Source organism: Macaca mulatta, chromosome 2, assembly GCF_049350105.2.
Source record: "Macaca mulatta isolate MMU2019108-1 chromosome 2, T2T-MMU8v2.0, whole genome shotgun sequence".
Lineage (NCBI taxonomy): Eukaryota > Metazoa > Chordata > Mammalia > Primates > Cercopithecidae > Macaca > Macaca mulatta.
The window spans coordinates 102,869,818-102,895,669 of NC_133407.1; the positions used below are offsets into that span (position 1 = coordinate 102,869,818).

At 39.0% G+C, this 25,852-nt stretch overlaps 1 protein-coding gene across 15 annotated transcripts in view; it reads left to right on the forward strand.

Moving 5' to 3' along the window:
* Positions 1-532: 532 nt before the first annotated feature.
* MOBP (myelin associated oligodendrocyte basic protein) overlaps positions 533-25,852 on the forward strand; it is a 58,775-nt gene continuing 33,455 nt past the window's right edge. For 14 of the 15 annotated variants that reach the window (XR_001443044.3, XR_003726950.2, XR_013413432.1 and 11 more), the window contains exons 1-2: positions 533-593; positions 11,431-11,513. The gene's annotated coding sequence lies outside the window, so the exon portion shown is untranslated. Of the gene's footprint in view, positions 595-11,430; positions 11,514-25,852 lie in introns of all 15 variants that reach the window. The other variant, XM_077990987.1, reaches the window with a different exon arrangement.

The following is a 25,852-nucleotide window of genomic DNA, read 5'->3' on the forward strand; positions in this document are numbered from 1 at the left end:
TGCAACATGTGGTGGTGTAGCATGTTGGTGGAAGGGTATGTGGTTTGGTGGGGTGAGCTGGTGTGTGGTGTGGTTGGACCTGGCATGGAACTTAACTGGAGTTTGTGTGGAATGAACTTTGAGGGGTGAGTTTTCACATGGGATGTTGATTATGTGGGATGTGGGAGGTGGGAGGCTGGAATACATGAATGCTGGGGGGCTGTACAGTGAATGTGGGGTGTGTGCGTGTGTGTGTGTGTGATATGGTTGTAGTTTAGCTTAGCTTTTGTTTAGATTTTCTTTTGCTCTTTGTTTTTGTCTTTGTTTGCCCTTTGTTTTGTCTTTGTTTCACTCTTTGTTTAAACTTTCTTTGGCTTTTGTTTGCTCTTTCTTTAGCCTTTTGTTTAAACTTTGTGTGGCCTTTTTGTAGTCTTTCTGTAGCTTTTGTTTTTAAGTGGATCTTCGCTGAGGACTCATCAAAAACACCTTGTGTAATGAAAAACCCAGATCTATAACCTCTCCCTATATATTCTGCATGCATTGAGGTAGGCTCAAACCCTTAGGGACCTGGTATAGACGCGGAATCCGTTTCACACAACAACTGCTATTTGAAGGTAAGAGGATTCCACTGGTTTTTATTTTACTTCATTTTATACTTTCATCTTTAAGTGACAAGTGTACATTTTTGTATGGGCCATTTCATTATATCCCAGGGAAAACTTCCTGTAAGAATAGTCAAAATGGGGAGGACATACAAGGATGGAGAAAACAAGAACAGAGGATACCACGTTTATTCTGATGTGGGCAGGGGGCCACCTGGAATGTTCCTGCTAATGTTTGGAAATTTTATGAGCCCAGGGAGAGGCTCTGAGCCCTCATTTAGATTTCCTCAGATTCAAAGCCCTGTGTTCCTGGAGCCAGATGGATGGTAGTTCAGGCTGCTTCTTTTCTTTTCTTTTCTTTTCTTCTATTTCTTCTTTTATTATTTGTCATGATTTAAAAATGAGTTTTTCTTCTTATCTGGGAACAAATTTTTTCCTCATACAGTTGGATTTATGTGTGTGGGGGATGTTAGTGGAACAACAAAGCCCAAATCTTTTTGGAATTCTGCCCCCTGTAGACCAACAACCTTAAACAGAAAGGCACTAATGCTTTGTCTGATAGAGATTATCTTCGAAACAACAGGGAGTTTTCAGTTCTATGGATGACAGAGAAAGGAAAAAATATTATGTGTCAGGGAGGCCAGTAATGAACTTGGCCTACAGTACTAGCAGGAAAATGGGGAAAGGACTTTTTAATGCTTTGTGAATAAATCAGGGAGGCAGAGAGCAGGCTGCTGCCAGGTGTGCGGATATGCTGTTTTGTGACTATTTAGAACAGCAGGAGACTTGTTGGTGAGTGAGTTTCAAAAATTGTTTCAGATTTTTAGAAAAGTTGCAAACAATACAAAAAATTTCAGGTGCACCCAAATTACCCAGATATTCCTGTTTTACCACATTTCCTTTATCATTCTCTTTCTCTCTCTGTATCCATATATATGTGTGTATATACAAAAATATATGTGTGTATATATAGACACATATATTATATATAATATACGTATATATACACACATATATAATTAATTTTAATTAAAATTTATTTTAATTAGAATTAATTAAAATTAGAAAATTAATATTGAGAAAATACTATTTTTAAGTCTAGCGATATCTAGATTTCATCAATTGTCCAAGGAGCCAATTGAGAACCATGCATGACCTTTTGTTGTCCTGTCCCCTTAGCCTCCTTTAATTTGGAACCATACCTGAGGAAGCTTTGACCTAGACAGTTTTAGAGAGTATAAGCCAGTTATTTTGCTAAATGTCCCTCAATATGGGTTTGGTCTGCACTTTTCTCACAATTATGCAGTTTTCAAAGGAATATACTTGCATTTTAGATCACATAAATCCAAATTCATACTTGAATCTGAGTATACAATTTAAAAATTCAAGGTCTTGTTACCTAATAGTTATTAAGATTTTAAATTAGTACCTAAAATCTTTGTACACCAAATAGCCAAAAATTAAAAATCTAGAGCTTTTACAGATAATTCCCAAGGAATCATCAAAAGTGTATAAGTATTGCCCTTGGATTATAAATGGCAATTATAGTGACCTGTACATGAACTTATAGGCTTAAAGTGAGGTATTCAATTTACATTACTTGTGTGTGTTGGATTCATGTCTACTGCTCTCTGAGTATTAGTTTAATAAATGTAATAATTCCTTTCTAGGTGCAACCATTTGCTGAAAGCAGATACGGCTCAATAGAGTTTCCCTGGGTAGACACTCCAGGCTGGCTGGCGTCCTCTTTGTTAACTTAACAAAAAGATCTTCCTAGTAGTAGGGGCGGAGTTAGCTCTGCCTATTAAAAAATTAATTCGGGCTTATATTACTACTAGTATGATCATTGAGGTTCAGAAAGATGAGGTAGTGAATAATAATATAATAATTAGAACCTCGGTGAAACAGTCTCTATCAACCCCAAGTCTGGAACATCACCCTTCCAAGTTCTTTTCCAGCTCCTCCTCTGGCATGAGGCATGAGTCCTTTCCCAGCTGCTCCTCTGGCACGCTGGCATGCCCCTCTTGTACTTGTTTCCATTCAGTTCTGCATTACCTGCTACAATGGCCCAGTGGCAACACCCAGAGAGCTAGTAATTACACATAGAAGGAATCTAACATGTACTGAGATACACACACCACAGCGCTCCCAAGAAGCAACAGGTGTGTAGAGGCATTGACTCAGTTACCAGATCCACCATCTCTGCAAGCGCAGAGCGGAGCTCATTTCTCCACACAATATGTTTGCACTCATGTGGATGAGGGCTTCTGGTGTCCTCAAGTCCAGTGGGTTTTCTATAACTACTATAGAGAACCTCGTGGTGGTTTCCTCAGAATCACCAAGGTTAACTTCAAGTCCCTTCCCCTGAGAGGGATTCCTGGTAGAGACAGAACTCTCATTTCCTTTGTAAGTAAGAGAACTTCAGTTTGGAAGTGGCTGGCAGTTTTATCATTCTGGAGACAGAGGCTTTGACTTCCCAGGAGACTTACTTTGAGAAAATTACTGACATGAATTCCTTAGATTAACAAATATAAAATATCCTTTTTTTTTTTTTTTTTTTTTTTGCAGAGAAAACAAGGAAGTCATAAAAAATTTAAATGCAGGGCAGTTGGTTAACCTATTGTATGATCTTTGTAGTACTGTGAACATATTGTGGCTTTAATAGGACTGTTCTCTGGATGACATAGATTAACTTTTTTCTCCTAAATATCGAATTAGGTTAAAATTTTGGAGTTCTGTACATAGTGCTATTTAATATTGAGGAACTCAACTACTGGGAAAATGTAGCATTAGCTATTATGACTATTTCATCAGGGCCATGAAAGTCACTCTGTAGTTTGATAAAGTGTTTTCTACTTAAAAGACAACTCAAAGATATTCCCAAGATGGACCATCCTGGAGTAAAAAATGAGGGCCCCCTTCTCTCACCCAGCCAAAAGAATTGGGGACCACTGGCCAGGCGTGGTGGCTCATGGCTGTAATCCCAGCACTTTGGGAGGCTGAGACAGGCAGACCACTTGAACTCAGGAGTTTAAGAACAACCTGGGCAACATGGGAAGACCCCATCTCCACAAAAAATACAAAAATTAACCAAGCAGGGTGGTGCGTGCCTATAGTCCCATCTACTTTGGAGGCTGAGGCTTGAGGATCACTTGAGCCTGGGAGGTAAAGGCTGTATTAAGACATGTTCGTGCCACTACACTCCAGCCTGGGTGACTGTCTCAAAAAGAAAACTGGGACTCTGTCTCAAAAGGGAAAAAAAAAATAACTGGGGCCCAGAACATGGAAGGGTTGGGAGGGCAGAGAGTCTTGTGGATAGGGGTTAAGCTGCTTCCCACAACGTGGAAATTTATGGGGCTGTACTTGGCCCATAGGATTAGATCCCATCGTGTGCTGCAAGAGTGACTTCTTATAATAGCTGTGCAGGCCACTCTGGCTTCTGTTGCTTCTGTCACCCTTAAAGCATTAGGTAAATACCTGGTGTCAACTGTGCTCTGGGTGGTTAAGGAAACTTCCTGTTTTAAAATGTACTTCTGATTTTGTTTTTGTTCAGGCATGGTGAGGCCAACCAGATCAGGAGATGGTTGCCATTGAAAAGACAGTGTTTTACTCATCACTCCCAGGAGCGGGGGAAACGTGGGGAAGGGCCACCTGGCCACATGGGGAAGCACCAAGGTCTTAGGTCAGGAGTCAGAAGGAGTGAGGGTGAAAAAGCATGGGTGAGAGCCTTTATTATGGTTTTTGTTGGGAGAAATGGTCTAGGCAGAGTAAGCAGGAGAGGCATGCTTAAGATTGGCTAGTTTGAATAATTTCATGGGGCTCTGAGGTGTAGGAGCTGTCTGGTATCTGGTCCTGGAGTGATAAGGGCAGAAGAATATTAGTTCAACTTGTAAGAGTTCAATAAAGGAGGTAGTTGGTGAATTTGGGTTCTGGACTGGTTGATTTGCATATAAATGGCATCTCACAGTGGGGGCAATTGCTATCTCTAGGAATCAGCTAGCCCTGGGAGGGGCAGCATCTCCAGGGTCAGCAATGCCCCAGATGCCAGAGCATCTGGATGGAATACAGAAAATAAGATCATTTAACACAGAATATATGTATCAAAACATCACACACTGTACACCATAAAAACAAAGGAGAAGCAGCACAGGAAGCTATAAGGTTGTGTAATAAGGGTGCTTGAGAGTTAATCTAGACTAAGTGGCTAAGAAGGTTTTCCCTGAGGGAGGCATATTTGACTTGAAATCTTGTATTCTTGGGCAACTGTTACACAAGTAAAGTGAGCTGGGGAGGGTATTTCTGGAAATACCAGTCCAAGGTAGAAGGAGCCATAATGCATTGAGACAATTGAATATGGTTGAAATACAGAGAGACAGGAGCTAAATATGTTTTTTAGCTCTATTTTTAACTCTATTTTTCTTCACTTGGCTGGTTTTCTGAATGTTCCAAACAAGGGATTTGAGAATTCCTACTCCAATCACTGACACTTGATGGTTTATGTAAGTTATTGTCATAAAAACATATAAATGGCATTAACTTAAATGAAACACAGACTCAAATTACTCAAATTCCAATCTCTGGCACTTGATGGTTTAAGTAAGTTATTTAATAACAACACATGGATGGCATTAACTTAAATGAAACACACACTCAAATTACAGTGATGTGTTGGTTAACAACGAGGATACGTTCTGAGAAATGAGACGTTGGACGATTTAGTCATTGTGTGAACATTATAGAGTGTACTTACACAAACCTAGATGGTACAGGCTACTTAACACAATGGTAAATATTTGTATGTCTAAACATAGAAAAGATACAATAAAAATACAATATTATAATCTCATGGGGCCGCCATTGTTTAAATAATCCCTGATTGACTGAAATGTTGTTATATGGCAGATGACTATACATGGAACGCCTGAATTATACACATCATCCCCCTAAAAAGCCATTTTTCCCTAATTGCTTCTCCCCTTCCATTAAATTTTAATACTACAGATGTACAGTATGTCTGTTTATGTATTGTACATATTTGTGCTTTGCACATAAAAAGAGAATTCTCACGTAGGTCTGAGATTGAAAAAAAATTAAATAAAACAAGTAAGTTTTTTTTGCCCCCCTCAAGATCCAGTTTTCATCTCTTGGAGGGGATATTACCCACGTTGTGAATACATGCAGTATGCCCTTTACATTGCTTTCTTTAATGTTAACATCTTATGTAACTGTGTAGCACAACTAATAAAGCTAATACATTAACATTGATACATTATTAATTAACTATAGAGTCTAATCATATTTCACAAGTTTTCCCACTAATGTTCTTTTTCTGTCAGGCACTAATCCAGGATACTGCATTGCATTTAGTTATCAGGTCTCTTTAATTTTCTCTAACCTGTGACAATTCCTCAGTTTTTCCTTGTCTTTCATGACCTTGAGACTTTTAAAAAACATTGATAAGTTATGTATAGTGTCCTTCAATTTGAATTTTTCTGATGTCTTTTCATGATTAGGTTGAAGTTATATATTATTGAAAAGAATTACACAGAGATGATATGTGCTTCTCATATCAGAGAATAAATGAGGATGATATGTCTTATTACTGGTGATGTTAACCTTGATCATTTGACTGAGATGATACTTCCCAGATTTCTCCACTTTAAAGTGATTGTTCTTTTCTTTTCAATTAGTTAATATTTCTTGGGGGGATATTTGGAGATGATACAAATACTGTGTTTCTGCTTACACTTTCACCTACTAATTTTAGCATCCATTAGTCAATGATGCTTGCAGAAATTATTATTGTGGTATTCTAATAGTGATTTTCTATTTCCCTCATTGCTTCTACATTAATTGGAATGATTCTTTTTTTTTTTTTTTTTTTTTTTTTTTTGAGACGGAGTCTCGCTCTGTCGCCCAGGCTGGAGTGCAGTGGCGCGATCTCGGCTCACTGCAAGCTCCGCCTCCCGGGTTAACGCCATTCTCCTGCCTCAGCCTCCCGAGTAGCTGGGACTACAGGCGCCCACAACCGCGCCCGGCTAATTTTTTGTATTTTTAGTAGAGACGGGGTTTCACCGTGGTCTCGATCTCCTGACCTTGTGATCCGCCCGCCTCGGCCTCCCAAAGTGCTGGGATTACAGGCGTGAGCCACCGCGCCCGGCTGGAATGATTCTTTAAGGAAGATTATCTCTTCTAGTCCATTTATTTATTTATTCAGTTATTTATTTATATCAGTATAGGCCCAACAATATTTATTTTATTCCTTGGTTTATAATCCAATACTATTCTTATTTACCTTCTTGCTCAAATAACTTTGGTAGGAGCTCTTTTAGGTTAGCTCCTGTGCCTTTTTCACATGTTGCCAACCTCTCTGAGCATTTTCTGACATCACAATTTGTTCCAGGATAAACTTGTATTTTCTCTCAGTCTCAAATCAATCACCTCTTCAATAAGCTATGGTTCCTTTTATTGGACACTTTACCAGTCTAGCCTAGTATACTGATGGTAGTTAAAAAACAAGATTTGGGTATTACTTGTTTTATCAGTTCATTCTTGCATTGCTATAAAGAAATATCTGACACTAGGTAATTTGTATAAAAAAAGAAGCTTAGTTGGCTCATGGTTCTGCAGGCTGTACAGGAAGCATAGCAGCTTCTGTTTCTGGGGAGGCCTCAGGAAGCTTCCTATCATCACAGAAGGCAAAGGGTAAGTGAGACATCTCAGATGGTGAGAGCAGGAGAGAGAGAGAAAGAGAGAGAGGGAGGAGGTGCTGCACACTTTTAAGCAACCAGATATCATGAGAACTCACTATCATGAGGACAGTACCAAGGGGGACGCTGCTAAACCATTCATGAGAAACCATGATCCAATTGCCTCCCACCAGGGTCCACTTCCAACTCAGGGGATTGCATTTTAACATGAGATTTGGTGGGGATACAGAGCCAAACCATATCTGGTATATTCCTTGCTATTGGGGTGTTACTTCTTCTAAAGCTTCTCAGCAGACAGAGCTAGGAAATCTGTGTGTGTATACTAACTTACATATGCACACACCTATATTTATTTCTGTATTTCTGACTCCAATCTAGCAGCACAAGTTTCATTCTAGCCTTCTTCCTTTCCTTTTTTATAACCTCATTCTTTGGATAGTAAGAAACTGAATTCTCATTATCTATAATGTATTTATTTGCTTAATTCTACTATTGTAGGATTATCTAAACTATTTGTCAAAGTTACTTCAGCCATATCCTTTTTTTCCCCCTTCCCTTCAGTGTGGTTATGTGATTCATTTCATTTGATTTATTTATTGTAGTCAGTTTCATTAGTTACAGCCTGCATTCCATCTTGGATTCCTTCTGCTTCCCTACATGGTGATTGATTTATTTTGTTTGATTTTTAAAAAAAAATTCTTATTTTTTATGGAAAAGCCTCATTTTGTCATACATTATGTTTATCTTTTCTCTACTTTCTTTAACATATCAATAATGATAATCTCTGGGTCTGCTTCCATTGACCGTTAAAAAAAAATTTGGTGTCCTTTTCCTGTTTCTTTAAATGTCTGGTAATTCTTATTGTATGCTGGACATTGTGGATAATAGATTGTAGAGGTTCTGGATTATGTTAAATTACCAGAGAGCCACTCTGATCCTGTCAAGTCTTGGTTTTAGGCCTTGCTAGGTCAGACCTATTTTATTTTTGCGTTTACTTCTATGAGTTGTCCCTATTATAAGGTGAGAGCTTTCTGGGGTCTCAAAAGATTGGGATGTTCACCAAGGTCTCACAATGTCTCCTCATTAATATGTGAATTCAGGTATTTCTGCTTGGTTATCAGCCTCTTAGCAAGAATTTTTAAGGGGCTTCCCACAGTTTCACCCTGTAATTGTGCAACTTTGGATTTGGCCAAGGATCTGAGAGAAATTATATACAGTCATGCACTGCATAAAGTGTTTTGGTCAATGACAGTGGTGGTCCCATAAGATTATAATACAGCTGAAAAATTCATATCATCTAGTGATGCCATGGCTGTCATAACATCATAACACATTACTCATCTGTTTGTGGTAATGCTGGTGTAAACAAATCTACTGTGCTGCCAATTGTATAAAAGTATAGCACATACAATTATGTACAGTACATAATACTTGGTAATGATGATAAATGACTATGTTACTTGTTTGTGTATTTATTATAATATACTTTATATTGTTATTTTAGAATGTGCTCCTTCTACTTGTATTAAAAAAAGGTAGCTGTAAAACAGCCTCAGGCAGGTTCTTCAGGAGGTGTTCCAGAAGAAGACATTGTTGTCATAGGAGATGACAGCTCCATGTGTGTTATTGTCCCTGAAGAACTTCCAGTGGGATGTCAGGTGGAGGTAGAAGACAGTGATATTGACAGTCTTGGCCCTGTGTAGGCCTAGGCTAATGTGTGTGTTTGCATCTTAGTTTTTAAGAAAGAAGTTTAAAAAGTAAAAAATAAATTAAAAATTTTAAAAATAGAAAAAAGCTTATAGAATAAGAATATAAAGAGAAAATAATTTTCTATAGCTACATGATAGCTACATGATGTGTTTTAAGCTAAGTGTTATTACAAAAGAGTCAAAAAGTTAAGAAAATTCAAGTTTATAAAGTAAAAAGTTACAGTAAGCTAACATTTATTTTTGAAGAAGAAAAAATTAAAACAATAATTCTAGTGTAGCCTAAGTGTATAGCATTTATAAAGTCTATAGTGTATACTGTAATGTCCTAGGCCTTCACATATACTCACCACTCATTTACTGATTCAACCAGAGCAACTTCTGGGCTTGCAAGCTCCATTCATGGTAAGTGCCCTATATAGCTGTACCATTTTAAATCTTTTATACTGCATTTTACTGTACATTTTCTATTTTAGATATGTTTCAATATGCAAATCATTAAATTACTGTTGCATTACAGTTGCCTACAGTATTCAGTATAGTTACATGCTGTACAGGTGTGTAGCCTGGGAGCAATAGGCTATACCATATAGTCTAGGTGTGTAGCAGGCTAAACCATCTATGATGTTTGTGCAATGACAAAATTGTCTAATGATTCAGTTCTCAGGATTTATCCCTGTCATTAAGCAACATATGACTGGATATTTTCCCACTGGTTCCCTATTGTCTATTATTCTCCCCTCCACCCTTCCAGATTCCCGTGGCCTTAGCACCCCCTAACTCCTACCCCTGTTTCTTCCCATCTCTCCTTGGAATGTTTTTTCCTGTACAGCAGATTGAAAAATATTCACAGAAAAAACCAGGATGAATGTGAGTTTTGCTTCCTTTCTCTCAAGGATCATAGCCCTGCAATGATTGCCATCCAGTGCCTGAGAATAATTCTTCTGTGTATTTTTTTCAGCTTTATTGTTTCAGCAGGAGTTTAAATTCAATACTTGCTACTATATCACAACTGATCATTTTTCTCTTTCTTTCTTTCCCTCCCTCCCTCTCTCTCTCTCTGTTTCCTTCCTTCCTTCCTTCCTTCCTTCCTTCCTTCCTTCCTTCCTTCCTTCCTTCCTTCCTTCCTTCCTTCCTTCCTTCCTTCCTTCTTTCTTTCTTTCTTTCTTTCTTTCTTTCTTTCTTTCTTTCTTTCTCTCTCTCTCTCTCTCTCTCTCTCTCTCTCTCTCTCTCTCTGTCTCTTTCGAGATGGAGTCTTGCTATGTCACCCAGGCTAAAGTGCAGTGGTATAATCTCGGCTCACTGCAACCTACGCCTCCCGGGTTCAAGCGATTCTCCTGCCTCAGCCTCCCAAGTAGCTGGGATTACAGGCGCCTGCCACTGCGCCTGACTAATTTTTGTATTTTTAGTAGAGACGGGGTTTCACCATCTTAGCCAACTGGTCTCAAACTCCTGACCTCATGATCCACCTGCCTCGGCCTCCCAAAGTGCTGGGATTACAGGCATGAGCCACCGTGCACGGCCCTGATCATTTTTCTAAATAAGAAGCTTATAGACTCATAGGATTTCAATTATTCTGTCAAGCAGAGGGGAGAAAAGAAACATGCTAGTGATCCTTATCTGATTTCACTTCAAACTCTTACAAGGATTTCTATAGTTCGTTACACAAAGTTTTCAATTACATCCTTATTACTAGGATAAAAATGATCAACTAAGAGAACCAATCAGAATTACAGGGTTCTTTTGGAGGCTATTTTTGTGTCTAGAATCTTTATAATCTTATAAGACCTTTTTTTTTTCTTTCAAATAGCCCTTCCAAGATCTGATATATATTAATAAGGAATGGGACCAAAGGTTATGAATAGTCATGTAAACGTCCATATTTCATAGGAAAACAATATTAATATCCTCTGGAACTTCTCAATTTAATGCTTTATCAAATTGGATTTTTTCCTGCAATTTACAGCACAAAGAACACCTCTCTTCCTTGAGAGTCATAGAAAAGGAGGAGGATACTCCCTCAGCTCCTTTCTTGGGATGATTGATTTGGTTGTGAAGATTTGTGTGTTTAGACCCAGACTCTGGAATTTCATTTATCAAGTTTATAAGCAAAAATTAGGCTTGTAAAGCTCAAATTTACTAGGAGAAATGAAAAAAGAACTACAGATTTTCTATATAATGACAGTGAATTAACTGGACATATAGCATTTTTTTTCTGTATAATGTAAAGGTGGTTATTAAAAGTTTACATGTGATTTTGTGACTATATCTTTCCTCTATCCCTCAGCTGTCAGATGGCATGTAGATCAAACGTCATAATGCTCCCTAGGATTGTGAGAGTGAAGCTCCATGTATAACACACTTGAATTAACTGCAACCTGAGTAACCAAAACACTGTATTAACCAGAGCATATTCTACTGCTTCACTTTCAGGAAAAAAAAAAAAGAAGCAAATGATACCAAGACAAGCTCATAACAGAGATCCAATCAGCAGATGTGTACGGATGAAAATACAGGTACAAATGAATCGCTTATAGCCTTTTGGATCTGCATCTAAATTTTTGTGTAATGATGACTAGTATTCAGAATGTCACAGTAGAATGCAGAATCAGCAAAAGAATGAGCAATCAAATTTTCAGTAAGAGTTAAATACTTCTTTAGTATGTCCAGGTGGCTCACCCTATTCTAGGTTCTGGGAGCAGAAATATATATAAAAAAATTTATCTACCCCAGAGGGTCTATGGCCCAAGCCACCGTGTGTCTGTACTTGACAAACTCACATATCATGCACAGTGAAACAGCCATTCTCTGATAAACAGACTTCCTCCCTTTATATTCCCAAACTCTCTGCAGGAGAGTCCTTCCATCTTTTTGTGTTAACTGAATCTAGCCTGTTCTCTGAGAACAAGGCTTTATGTGTTAGCCTTTCAAATGGCGGCCACTTTACACTCCAGGTAGCTCCAGGTTTGAGAGTGTGGTCAGTGTCCTCCCCATTGCCACTTTTAGGCTACCATGCCTTCACCCTCTAGTTAAATCTCTGCATTTTGAAGCTTGTGCTGCATTCCTGCCAGACTTCACTGGGCCTCCAAGTCGCACCTCCTCCTTTGCTGATGGTTTTTCACTGGGCTGCCCACTCCCTCTCCACTTAGGTGACTTTACTATTTACTTGAATGAACTATTCACCTATCCACTCTGCTCATCCATCTATTGTCATTGTGTGACCATTGTCAATACCTGAAACTACTCCATCAACCAAACAGTGCAAACATCTAGCATCTCATTCACCATCTTCCTTTCTTTTCATTTGTTATACATATCCCATTACAAGTCTTCTTTCACTAGGTGCTTCTAGTTGACTTGCCCTTTCACCTCCCATTCATTTACCTATTCTTTCATCTATCACCTTTTTCTACCTTCTATTTTCTTCACATTACTGATAGATTCTAAGATCCATTACTTCAATTTTTCTCTTGCAAATTGTCTGGCGAATTCCACCCGGGATGAACCTATCCATCTCCTCTATGTCTACACCCAGGCTGCTAAGAAAAACTAAAGAATAACAGAGTGAAGCAGATTTGTATTTCTGCAAATTAATGGTCAGTGACCTCAACTAGACTCTCAAAACTGGCCAGTTTAATTTCTACAAAATCTCTCTTAAACCCATTCTATTCCTCTTAAGCCTCCAACTCTGTTTTTCTCAGCATTTTTCCATTTCACTGGAAAAATGGAAACTATTAGATGGAGACTTCATACGGTCAAAAGTCTTCTCACTTCTAACAAAGGCCAACGATTTTGCATGTGGTCTGCACTCTAGCTCCTCAGGTTTTTCTCAAGAATATTAATTATTTCCTTTCTTTCTGATATTATTTCTATTTCTTCCTCTCTACTTCCCATTAGCACTTATGCATGCTCCAATTTATCTTATTACTACAAGCAACTCAACAAACCAGCGAAACATCTCCCTCTGTCCCCACAAAGGACCCTTTGCAAACCACATGCTTCTCTGGCTACTACCAGTCTCTCCCACTGTTCTCAAATTTCTGGGCTGGGTTGCCCATAGTTTCTCTTTCTATCTTTAGTCACTATTCCCTCCATAAATCCTCAAATTCAACTTCTGTCTGTTTCAACAACTCCATGGAATCAACTCTTGCTAAAGTCACCAATAATTTTCATACCACTTAATCAAATGTACTCATGTTGTCCTCATATCACGCCACCTTTCAGAGTCATTCTACAAAGTTGACCATTTCTTCTATTGAAATACTTTTTCCCTTTGATTCCCATGATGTCACATGCTCCTAGTTTCTCTTCTACCTCTCTCATTCAGCCACCAAGGCAATCCCATCCACTATCATGGCTTCAATTGCTACCTATACTCCAACAACTTTCAAATTCTATCTCTAGCCAACTTCTCCTCTGAACTATTCACATGACATCTTCATCTAGAAGCCTTCAAACACCTCTACTTGAATGCATTAAAAGTGAACTCATGCTTCTGTTTTTTCCCCAAACCTTCTTTTTCTACAGTAGATACTTCCAACACCTATCTAATTGCTCAAACGACAGACCTTGGATATACCGTTGACTCCTTCTCATTACCGCTTCTTATGTGCAACGAATTACCAAGTCTTGTTAATTCTACTCTTGGAATATTTTGTCACCACCATCATTAGTCACATGGCCTCCTGGAATGGGCTTTGCCCACAAAAACTATTTTCCTCAAAGCTATGGAAGTAAGCTTACAAAAATGCACCTCTGATTATGACATATTTCTACTTTAATATCCTTCAGTATATTAAAGATTTCCCTCCCTTCTAGTATTTTTTGACCTACAAAGCATGTCAATTCACAACTCAGCCTCTGATTTCCTCTCCAGCCCATCCTGCTCCACTCTCCTTCTTACATACACTGGTCTTGTTCTAAGTCCTCAAATGTACCTCCTCAACCCCAACTCAGAGCCTTCTGTCCCAAACACTCTAGGCTTACTCCTCCCTCTGCTGCAATAACATTGACTCACTCTTCAGCTCCTACCCTCCAAGAAGCCTTCCCTGACCTCTTATCCTAGTTAAGATCCTCATCTATATAGACTCATTGCCAACTGTATTTTTCCTTCAAGGCACTAGTCACAAATCTAATTAAACAACTACTTCTGAAGATGGTACTTGTTTAACGTGTGTCCTCCTTGCTAGAATGTGCACTCCTGAGGTCAGGGTCTTTGTTCATTGTCATACTGTCAGGGGCTAACATTATGTTTGGCTTATCATATGTGCTCAGTGACTGCTTTTTTGAAGGAATGAATGATTTTAATATAACATGGTAAGTATAAAGATGGAGGCATAGAGATTGCAAAATGGAACAGAGATAAGTGGCATTTCATTCAGCCAAGGAAGTCTACCAGTGTAATTGCTGTTGCGTGATTCAGATGATGGTCTTGAACACAAAATTTGGGAATAGGGTGGTCAGCAACCTAGTGCTTATTTCAGCTTGTGTCTCCAGCTTGGCCTCTTCTTTGTCTCTCAAAGAATGGAACCCCTGGAAAACCCAAGGCAGCTTAGTAGCTATCACCATTCACTAGTTGTAGGTGGAGCAATAATTTAACCCATCAGATAATCTGAGTTCTCTTCTTAAGTCCCCTGCTGTGACCATAGATCATTTAGGTTTTTCTATAAAGCAATACAATTTGGGAGATTGGTTGTCTTCCCCATCATTCAGGAAAGAATTATAAGAGGATTTACCTACATATGTATACATTCAAAATCCTCTCATTTTCATAGGAGAAACAAACCATCCTTATTTCTTTATTTCTTACACCACAAACACTGGATTAAGAAAGGCAAATAATTGTAAAACCGAGTGCACTTTGAAATTAGGATGCTTTCTATGGAGAGACAATTTTATGCCAAAACCTTAATTTTTAAACTACCCTTGCTGGGAACCTGACAAAAGCAGCCCAAGTCCTACATAACATCCCAGGGGACAGAAGCACCTGGGGATTTTTAAGACACTTTCAATCGAATCAGTTTCAACGTTCATTCATTGAGCGGATGGTGAAACAGAACGCTGAGGATTCAGACAGAAACTCTGTCCTCAAAGAGCTCATGCTGAGGTCACAGACATATAGCCACATTGTTATAACGTAATCCACAAATAGAAGTATGTACAAGTTATAAAGATGGCCCAGAGAGGGACAGATCTTTTTGGGGGATCAAATCCTGATGAGGTAGACCTCAGCTGGGTTGTTAAGGATGAATAGGCATTTACCACACAAGCATGATGGGGAAAAGGCATTCCAGGGAAAGGTCCATCTTCTAATCACAGGATAATGCTTCTGGCCTGTACCAGCAAGAAATGGTGTGGGAGGTGAAGGACAGAGACCAAGCCATGAGGGGTCTATGTGCCATATTAATTGAGAAACAAGTACTTGGTTCTGTAACTGAGGGAACCCTTAAAGTTTTTGAGTAGGGACAGATATAATCAATTTCACGTCATCTCTGTGGCAACGTGGTGGATAGATAAGGGAAAAGTGAGTCTAGAGTCAGGGCTGGCCAGCAGATAAACGGAGAGACCAGCTGGGCCCGCCTGTCCCCTCAGCCTGTGGAATATTCATCCACATACAATTTCAGGCTAAATTTGAGTGTTCATAAGCTAAAACCATGTATTGTATAATTTTAGATACAAGAAACTGAAGGGTATCATGTTATTTACGTAACATTCAGAAAACTACTGCACTTCTTGATTGTTTATCTGGCCCCACTATAATAAGTGAAGGTTTTACTCCTGAAATGTTGCTAAATAAATTATCTGTGTGCTAAAGATAACAACCTTAGGTCACACCCTTTCCTTTCCCTTAGAATAGCTGGAAGCAGGTAGAGTTTGTTCATCAGAAGGGACTTTTGCACAACTTTATGAGATAGTTGCAGGTGGGCAGTGTGGTTCTTGGACCACATTAGTTGGTCCTTGTTGCCTAAAACAAAGCAAAACAATAAGGGCATTTAACATGGCTTTGTTTTGTGTCCCCACATGGGCCTTCAAAATAATTAGGAGTCTCTTATGTTTTCATTTTTTCATAGTCTTAGCAGGTCCCCACATCAGTATTAGATTTTGACATCTTGCTGCTTTCTGTGGAAAAGCACCCAGATTCCAAATAAATATGTGTATGAAATTTTCCATTACCGGGCACTGGTTTGTCACCAACAATCTACTGTTCAACATTTATTGTACTAATTTGTAAACATAATCGTTGTCACGGAGACAAATGGATAAACAAGGACAGACAGATAATGACATCTTTAGAGACAGCATGTGGTAGTTACAGCTAACCTTTGGGTCCTACATTTTTGTGTTTTTGCTGCTGTGGACTGACGAACACAGAAGCCATTGTTTTTTAGTGTGTGAATCTACACTCAGAGAAAAAGGCTCAGCCTCTGGTCTGAGAGGATTAGCAAAGTTTTAGAGACTACTAAAGGTCTCTAAGGGTGAATGGGGAATGAAATTACTCTTCAGGAAACATGGATAATTTTTATCACAGCTAAGGAGTTGAAGCTGAGCAGTTTTTGGAAGGCTATGAAAGTTTTTGAAAGGCATATGTGAAAACCTGGACCAGAAGTGGAATCTTTGGACCCCCAGTTATTATTCCAAAATAGCCCTTGTGGAAGCACCCGTGTGCACTCCTCACTTGCAGGAAGTCGTGGGTTCTTTCTGACAGCCCAGGGCTCACCGGCCTGTGGGCGTTCCTCTCACCAAGTGCCAATCCAGTCAGTGGTGGTTGAATGGACCCACCTCCCTCGCCAGTGCCTCTGATTGGCTGCTTCCCCCTACCCCCCTACCTGACGTCATTTCCCCTGTTTTTGAGGACCAATCAGGATGGACACAAACGATGCTTCCTTACTGTCCTTTGCCTTTCTCTGAGTACTACATAGTTAAGAATATTTGTAATATGATTACTAGCTATAAAAGATACCTCATTTTCTATTATTTCTCCATTTGTCTACTTTTCTTTTAAATTTACAGTTTGTTTTTAATGTAAACATCCTGGTTACTAAAACTTTATACGTTTATATGTTGGAATATTTTCTTCTATACCAGCGCTGGTCTTTCAACTTGTAACCTCAGCTGTATAAAATAATCCTTTTAGTCTGTAAAATAGTCTGTATGATTTGCTTTACTCCTGTTCAAGTTTGCTGTGTTAGAAGGAGCATAGTGTCAGGGTTAGGCACACATTCTAGTTTACCTTTGTTGGGGTCCTGGGACTCCATTTACTAGCTCTGTGATCTTGGTTGAGTTATCTGACTTCTCTGAATCTCTCATTTGCAAAACGGGGCTATTATGAGGTTATGAGGATGAAATAAGTTAAATACGTAAAGCCCTTGAACAGTGCCTGGTTTGTATCTCATTCCACGTGTTTGCTATTGTAATTTTTTTTCTAAGGTATTTGTTCTAATTTCTTCTTGTCTTTTTTTAGGGTAGTCCATCCATTTCCTGACTCTATTAAATAAAATAAAATAAATAAAAATACTCCCTCTGTTGTGATCCATGCTACTATACATATGTGTAGTGTATGTGTAGGGTATAGTATGAAAGTACATACTATACTTCCAGCCACTTCCTCCTAAGGGGCTTTTCCCCAACTGTGTGTGTGGGTTCCTGTTTGTCTACGGACTCTCTTCACTTGATGTCAGGCTCTTTAACTTTTACCCATCTTCTTGATTCTTGTAGAATGGTATCAATTGTTATAATCTCTGTCTTTTTGATAATTGATGAGTTTGAATGTATTTTTATATGCTTATGGGTCATCCGTGACTTCCTCCTGTGTAAATTGCCTTTTCATATGATTTGCCCAATTTTCTTTTGGGTTGCTTTTTCTTAATGATTTGTAAGAGTTCTTTAAATATTCTGGGTAGGAATTATTTGTATATTATGTGTGTTGTGTTCTCCCAGTGTTCCTTAACTTTTGACTATGTTTATTGTGTCTTTTGATGTACAGTAGCTTTTATTTGTTTTTTAACTTCTGTTTTTAGAGACAGGGTCTGGCTTTGCTGCCCAAGCTAGAGTGCCGTGTTGTGATCATAGCTCACTGCTACCACCATCTCCCAGGCTCAAGAGATCCTTTCACCTCAGCCTTCTGAGTAGCTGGGACTACAGGCATGTGATATCATGCCAAGCTAATTAAAAAAAAAATGTAGGGATAGTCTTGCTATGTTGCCCAGGCTTGTCTCAAACTCCAGCCTGGCCTCAAATGATTCTGCCTCAGCCTCCCAAAATACTGGGATTACAAGCATGAGCTACCATGCCCAGCCAGTAGTTTTTAATTTTGATGTAATCACTTCTCCTTGCAAGTTAATTTTATCAACATTATTTGTTGAAGAATCCATCTGCCCCCTACCAATTTATAATAATATTCCTATCATATATCAAGTTCTCTTGTTAATACGGATGTGTTTCTGAGTTCTATTTTTGAATAGAACTGTTCCACTTGTCTGTTTCTGGGCAATGGCACACTATTTTAATTACTATTGCTTAGTAATGTGTTTGGATATCTGGTATGAAAAGTCCTGTCATTCTTTTCAGAATTTTCTTTTTCTTTTTCTTTTTTTTTTTGAGACAGTCTTGCTCTGTCACCCAGGCTGGAGTGCAGTGGTGTGATCTCTGCTCACTGCAAGCCTGGCCTCCCGGGTTCATGCCATTCTCCTGCCTTAGCCTCCCAAGTAGCTGGGACTACAGGTGCCCGCCACCACGTCCAGCTAATTTTTTGTATTTTTAGTAGAGACAGGGTTTCACTGTGTTGGCCAGGATGGTCTTGATCTCCTGACCTCATGATCTGCCTGCCTTGGCCTCCCGAAGTACTGGGATTACAGGCATGAGCCACAGCGCCCGGCCCCAGAATTTTCTTAGTCCTTTGATTTTCCTTTGCCCTTCCATCAAATCAGCTCATCACATACCACAAAAGACCTTTGGTGATTTTAGTAAGAAATGCATGAAGTTATGAACTCACTTCGGAAATGTTTACATCTTTATGATAAAGATCTTTTTCTATCTATGGACAATTTTTCCTTCTATTTATTCATGCATTCTTTTATACTTTCACTGAAGTTTTGAAATTTTTTGTCAAAACAATCCATACATTTTAGTCTTTGATTTATTTCTAGGTACTTCAGGATTCTTGTTGCTATTGTAAATAAAATATTTTTCAGTTATTTTTTTCCATACTCCCTCTCTCCCTGGGTGTTCTCCTATGTTCCTTTGGCTGTAAATCTCATTTTTATGTGAAACACAGTTCAATTCATTTCTGCCCTTCTCTCTTGAGATTTCTCAATCCGCATGACCAATCATTCCCTTCTACAGACACTTGGAGGTTTCAGAAGTATCTCACAATGAACATGTCTAAGATTGAACTCTTGATTCTTTCTTCCCCATCCCTAAACCATTCCCCCACCTTAGAAAAATGATTGACTGTCTACCTAATTTCTCTTGGAGACATCCTGAATGTCTGTGCTTCCTTGCTGACATTCAGTCTGTCTGCTTGTCCTGTTCACTGTTAGATTTCTTTTCTTGCTTATGCTGTACTCTGACCTATCCCAGACTAGTCTGTTAGGTGGCACCATCAGCACTTAGACCTTTAGAAGCATCTCAGGCTTAACCCATGTGGAACACAGTAGGTACTCAATTAATATTTGTTGAATACATAAATGTTTAAAACTATACCCTTATCTTTTCCCCCGCAGTCTCCCCCACCTCAGTAAATTGCTTCATTGGGCATTTGCTTAAGTCATAAGTGTGACAATCATCCTTGCCTTATTCTTTACAACAAGTCACACATCCAGTTTGTCCTTATGTTCTATTAATTTTGCCTCTAAAATCAACCTCCACTGCCACTGCCCTTGTCAAAGTCTCTGTCATGTCTCACTGGTTTTCCTGTTTCCTCTCCTGCTTACTTCTAATCTATATTGCAAGGAGCTTGAGTGATCTTCATGGAACCTAAATATGAAGATATATCTCCTTCAGTCAAGACCTTTCAACACCTTCCTATCCTTCCCATTCCTTAGCTCACTTTCAAGGGCCTGTCTGGTCTTGATCATGCCTTGCCCCTAGCTTCAATGTTCCCCTCCCTCACTCTGTTTCAGCCACTCTGTTTTCTGGTTTCTTGGGGACATCAAGTCTCAAGGTCTGTCTCTGTAACTGTTTTCTCCCTCATGTATGGATGGCTCCCACTTATCTTTTGGATCTCAAATTAAATTTCATTTCTTCAGAAATACTTCCTTAGCCCTCTAATCTAAATTTGTTTCATTTCTATATTGTCTCCTAGCACCCAGTTCCTTCCTTTTAGAGCCCTAATCACATTTCAGTCATACATTGGATATACTACTAATGGGATAAGAGATGATCTGTTAATGTCTTCTTCTCTGTACCCTAAGCTCTGTGAGCATAGGGACCTTCTTGGTCTTGTTCACTATGTGCACTTAAAGGTACTCAATAAATCTTCAAATGGATGACTGTTAGTATTGTATTTGGCTGCCTTTACCTTCAGTTATCTTATGTATATATTCTTTGCACATATAGACTGATATCATCTGCCTTTCCTGTCAGTGGGGTCTATTGTGATCATACATAAATTGTCTCAGTAGCTCCTACCTACTGTTCAGGGGGTCCTTGTCAGCCTTAAAATTAGCACCAAGAATTGCTCTCCAGGGTACTAATATATCTCACCTATTCAAGGCAGGATCTGGGTGTATGCTTCCCTCCCTGGCTCCTGTCCCAGCCCCTGGTGAGAGTGCTACCTCTGGAGGTGACTGAGGATAACAGAGGGAGCTGTAAGTTCCTTCGAGCTGACTACCACATTGACGGTTAACTGGCTTCAGCTGGGATGGCTGGCCACTCCGAGTTTCTGCCATATAGTTAATGACCTAGTTTCCTGCTGCTTTCAGTTGATATTATAGAAGTATTTTCTTTTGTCAATACAACCTCTTCATACGCACCTTTAAAAATGGATGTCTAATATTCAGTTGGTCTTCAAATGACTATAAAATATTTCTGTAATTAGCTAATTATAAGAATATTAATAATTAAATAACAATCAAATCCTTACTGCTTACATTGTATTTGCATACTTTGCAAATGTGCAAGATCTCCCCTCTCATCTTCTGTTCTTTAATAAGCTAGGCTGACTTTAGGAAAGATAAAGAATAGTGAATGCTTCACTTTTTCTGTTTTGGTAATTTTGTTACCACTCCTGTTTCTGGGGAATACGCAGAAATAAAGTTTGGGATTTTCCTACTATCCCCCCCGTCCTCATCAGTTAGTAAAATTCCACTTACAATTTTTCGTGCATATTATTATTCTTACTGAAAATATATTTTATTTTGTTTCTCTTCACAGAATGAAAGGTTAAAAGATTTTATTGCTCTCAAGGGCATTGATATTCAAAGAGTAAATATTAAATTGTGAAATGGAGGCAAGGTTTAACAGAAACTCATTGAAGATTGATAAATATTTTAAGACTCAAAGTTAATTCTTCATGCTTTGAAAAAATTCAATATTTTAAATGTTAGACAGTTCATCTTGTTCTTAAAACCAGTTATGAAAATTGTAATTCCCAGTTACTTCCATCTCTTCCTTACAATTTTTTCATTTTTTTTTTGAGACAGAGTCTCACTCTGTCACCCAGGCTGAAGTGCAGTGACGTGATCTTGGCTCACTGCAACCTTCACCTCCTGGGCTCAAGCGATTCTGATGCCTCGACCTCCCAAGTAGCTGGGATTACAGGCATGCACCACCATGTTTGGCTAATTTTTGTACTTTTAGTAAATATGGGGTTTCACCACGTTGGCCAGGCTGTTCTTGAACACCTGACCTCGGGTGATCTGCCCGCCTCAGCCTTCCAAAGTGCTGGGATTACAGGTGTGAACCACTGTGCCTGGCTTCTTCCTTACAGTGTTTTCTAATCATTTGAAGGCACATGGGGTGATGGTGTGGGTTTTGAGAAATTACAGCCATGTACTGGAAGGAACTGAGAAAAAGGAAAAGGAAGGCTTAGGAAGAACAAGACCTTATTTGCTCAAGTGTTTTCTACTTTGTGAATTTATGGGGGGAATTCTTTGTCCTGTGGAGCACACTCTTAGGTCATTGAAGGAAACACTTTTCCATTCTGTTCTTTAAAGTGGGAACAAAGAAAGAGGCTTGGGGTAGGTAATTTATTATGACTATCCTCACCCTTTCTCTAGTGTTAGGTATATCGCAGTGATGTCATCCTCTGGACTGTGAATGACAAATTGATGATGTCACTGAGGCCCCATCTCCCCTGTGTGAACAGAGTGGTACGGATTATAACAGACAATTAATCTCATTGGTCAATCATAAGTTGTGCTTATCTTATTTACTTATCTTCTCTGGGCCTCAGTTTCTTCATCTGTAAAATAAGGATAAATGTAATCTATCTCGTAGGATTATTGCCAGGGTTAAATCTATGAATAAATGTCATGAACTTGGAAGAGTGCCTGATTCACAGTGAGCTCTCCATCAGTAGTACTATTATAAGCTATTATTTACAACTTATGCTTCTCAATGGGTATGATTTAGGAAATAGCAAAACAATACATTTTTGGTTTTTGTAATCGTTACTTTCGAATTGTCTGGCAGCTCACATACCACGAATCATACCAGACAACTCAGACCACTGAGTTTCCTCGGTGGTGTAAAATGCATGTCCTTTCTGCAAAGAAAGCTGAGCCTCAGATTTGGTGCCTGAAGGTGAAAAGAGAGTAGGCTAGAGGTTGAGTCTTTGCCAGAGAGAAGGAGAAAGCAGAGAGAAGAGTTTTTCTAGCCCACAGAAGAGTGGGAAACGAGAGAGAAAGCAAGCGAGAGAGAGAAAGCTAAGGAGGCAGACATTTGTTTTCTTTTTTTTAGATGAAACCTCAAAACCGTGGTGGGGGATGTGGTATGGTGTGGTAGAATCATCCAGATATGTTTAAATTTGTTTTGTGTGTGTATGAGGGGCAGTGACACACTGCAACAGGAATAGTGTAGTGGGGGCACTGCAAGCCTCTAGAAAAGGCTGCCCTCAGCCTCATCCAGCGTGACTATGAGTGACGGCACAGCTTTTGTTGGGAGGCTGTCTAAGCCAGTGACTCAGAATAACGCTCTCTGTTCCCCACTCATAATGTATGGGAAACAAACATTTCCTAGAATAGATGTGAAGGAGCTGAGAGGACAGCTGGACCAGAATAGGAGGCTACTGAGTCAGGAGCCTGATGACCAGTGTCTTTGGTTGGGTCAAGTGGTGAGTATGCAATGTGTGTCATTCATGTTAAAAGGTGGGTAGACCAGATGAGGCACCCCATGGCAAGGCCCAGCAGAGGACACCACCCAGACCAGTCACCCCTTCCCTCATTGCCATGAAGATACTCAGCTTTCTCATACTCTTATCTACCCTGAGAAGGAAGAGAGGGAGGTGAGAAATAGTCATGTTAGGGAACTGAACTTTGACTACGAAGTAGGAAGGGATGGTTTCAGCTAGAAGTGACCAAGGCACTATAAACTTAGAGTTTTGGTTGCTCTCTCCCTTCCACTTTCTTTCTCAGCCAACATTCATCATGGGTTGGGCTTGTAATATCACATCAATCCCACAATTACAGATAAATAAAAAAAAGTTGTGCTTTTTTTGGTAAAATCGATCTCGATTTGAATAAATTTGAAATTTCTTGCTTTCTTTATTAACCTGAAATTTCTTTCTTAAGTATATATTAAACATCCCATTCCTTAATTCATATAATAGATCTGGAGACTGATCATTATTTTCCCTTGGAGGTTTTGATATCTGAAGCCAGTGTGTTATTCTCGCATAGGGTTCAGGTCCTGGGTGCATAGTCAAGGTCAAAGCTTGTCTCCTGTTCTTCCCATGTTGAGTTCTTTATGTCTCCTGTTCTTCCCATGTTGAGTTCTTTATACCAAGAGAAGAACAGACCCTTGCTCATGGTTGTGAGGGAGCTTAGTGAAATAATTGAAGACTATTCTGCTTTCGAAATATTGACCTGCATCTACCTTTCATTCTGCAAACTCTGTACCCATTTACATGTCTGACTTCCTATGATGCCATGCAGATATGAAGGGGCATGTGGGCTGCAGCATTTCAGCTTACCACTTGCATTTTCTTTCCTTTCCAGAGGACTGCCCAGAACTAAGGGTCACCTGCGGCTTTCATGACATGATTATGCCACATCCCAATTGCTTTTTTCAGAAAAGATGATAAAAAGAAAGGAGGAAGGATGGGAAGAAGGGCAAAAAATCCACTTTATACTGTTTTAATTTCTTCCTGCAGCCTTTTTAGGGAATGGCAAAGCTGTGTTTATAGATACTATGACACTGGTGGTTACATAGAGCTTAATGCCACCGTTAGGACGTGTAATGAAATGTGTATGTAATGATTAAAGTTAGCTAATTAATTTGCATGAATTAGAAAAAGATATAGTGTGTTCACAAAATCTTTCTTTTTCCCATAAAGAGCCCAGTTTTATAACTTTCAAGGTTAGTTAGAAAGGTCCCTTCCTCTGTTGAATAGACATTTTTGCCTGAACCAGAGCAGAGTCCCCAGTGGAACATGGGACTGCTAGAGAGCATCTGGGGACAGGAAATAAGTGGCTAAGGGCTCTGCAGCTGTTGTGAAAGACACCCTTTGTTCATTCTCTCATTTTTAGTCAAACATCTTCTGAATCAGGCATTGAACAGGATTAAGGACAAAAAATTTAAGGAGACAGTGAAACAGTAAGGGTAGCACTAGAGTTTCTAGATGCTTTCCTAGAATTATTCACAGAACACAAAGGAAGGAGGTATGATCATTACTCTTTGGGGGAAGGGATGGATCTGGAAAGGCTCTCAGGGAGTGTCTTCACTTTGAGCTGAACCTCAAGGCAATGGAGGCATTTGTTGTGCAACTGTTAAGTGGTAAAAGACAGGGGAAGGAACCCTATGGGACAAGTTCCAAAGGCTTGAAATAGTCCTGTCTCTTGGGGGCTAGGAATGATTGGGTTGGGCTGGATGCACTTACCAGAGGAGGGTTCTTTCTTGAATAAAAAGCCTTATTATTGCAGAAAGGTCATCTTCCCATAGACTTTTTGCCTACTTTTCATTGACTAGAATGTAGTCATATGGGGGAATTGTATAGATTAAACAAGGCATATATACTGCCAAACAAAATCAAGGTTCATTACTGAGTAAGGGGAGGGTGGATATTAGGCAGTCTACTAGTCATATTAACCATTATGAGTTTGCTATTTTAAAATTATTATTGTATTATGTTGGGGATTTCACTTAAATTCTTCCTCAATTTTCTCATCTGTAAAATGGGGATAGGAGGAACTACTTGGAGGGTTGTTTTCCCCAAAGCAATGTTAGATATAAAGCATATGGAACATACTAGGTGCTCAATAAATGGTGCAGAGATTTTTGTTCTCCTTTCTTTGGGTCCTTCCCCTTCACTTTCTTCTCCTTCTTTGAATACTTGCTTCACTTTTCTCTCCTCTTTAGTTTTAAGTTATATAGAAACCTGGAGAAGATTATATTTTACAGTTTCAAGTTTGTTTTTTTTCTTCATCCTGCCAGAGTTCATAATTACCTTTGCTTGCAATTAGGCGGTATCTTTTGTGAAAACGTCATGCAGTGTTTATAATTTGTTTTTAACCACTAAAGTAAATAAATATGTGATTAATGCTTAAGTATCATCAGAGATACACAGTGAGATAAATAGAGTGTGTCTAAAAAATTCAGCAGGATTAGATAGGTCATTTAAATGAATCCTCATTAGCGAAAGGAAAATATAATTTATTAAGTAAGTTATTTACATTAGTTACAGTGCTAGGTTCAATTT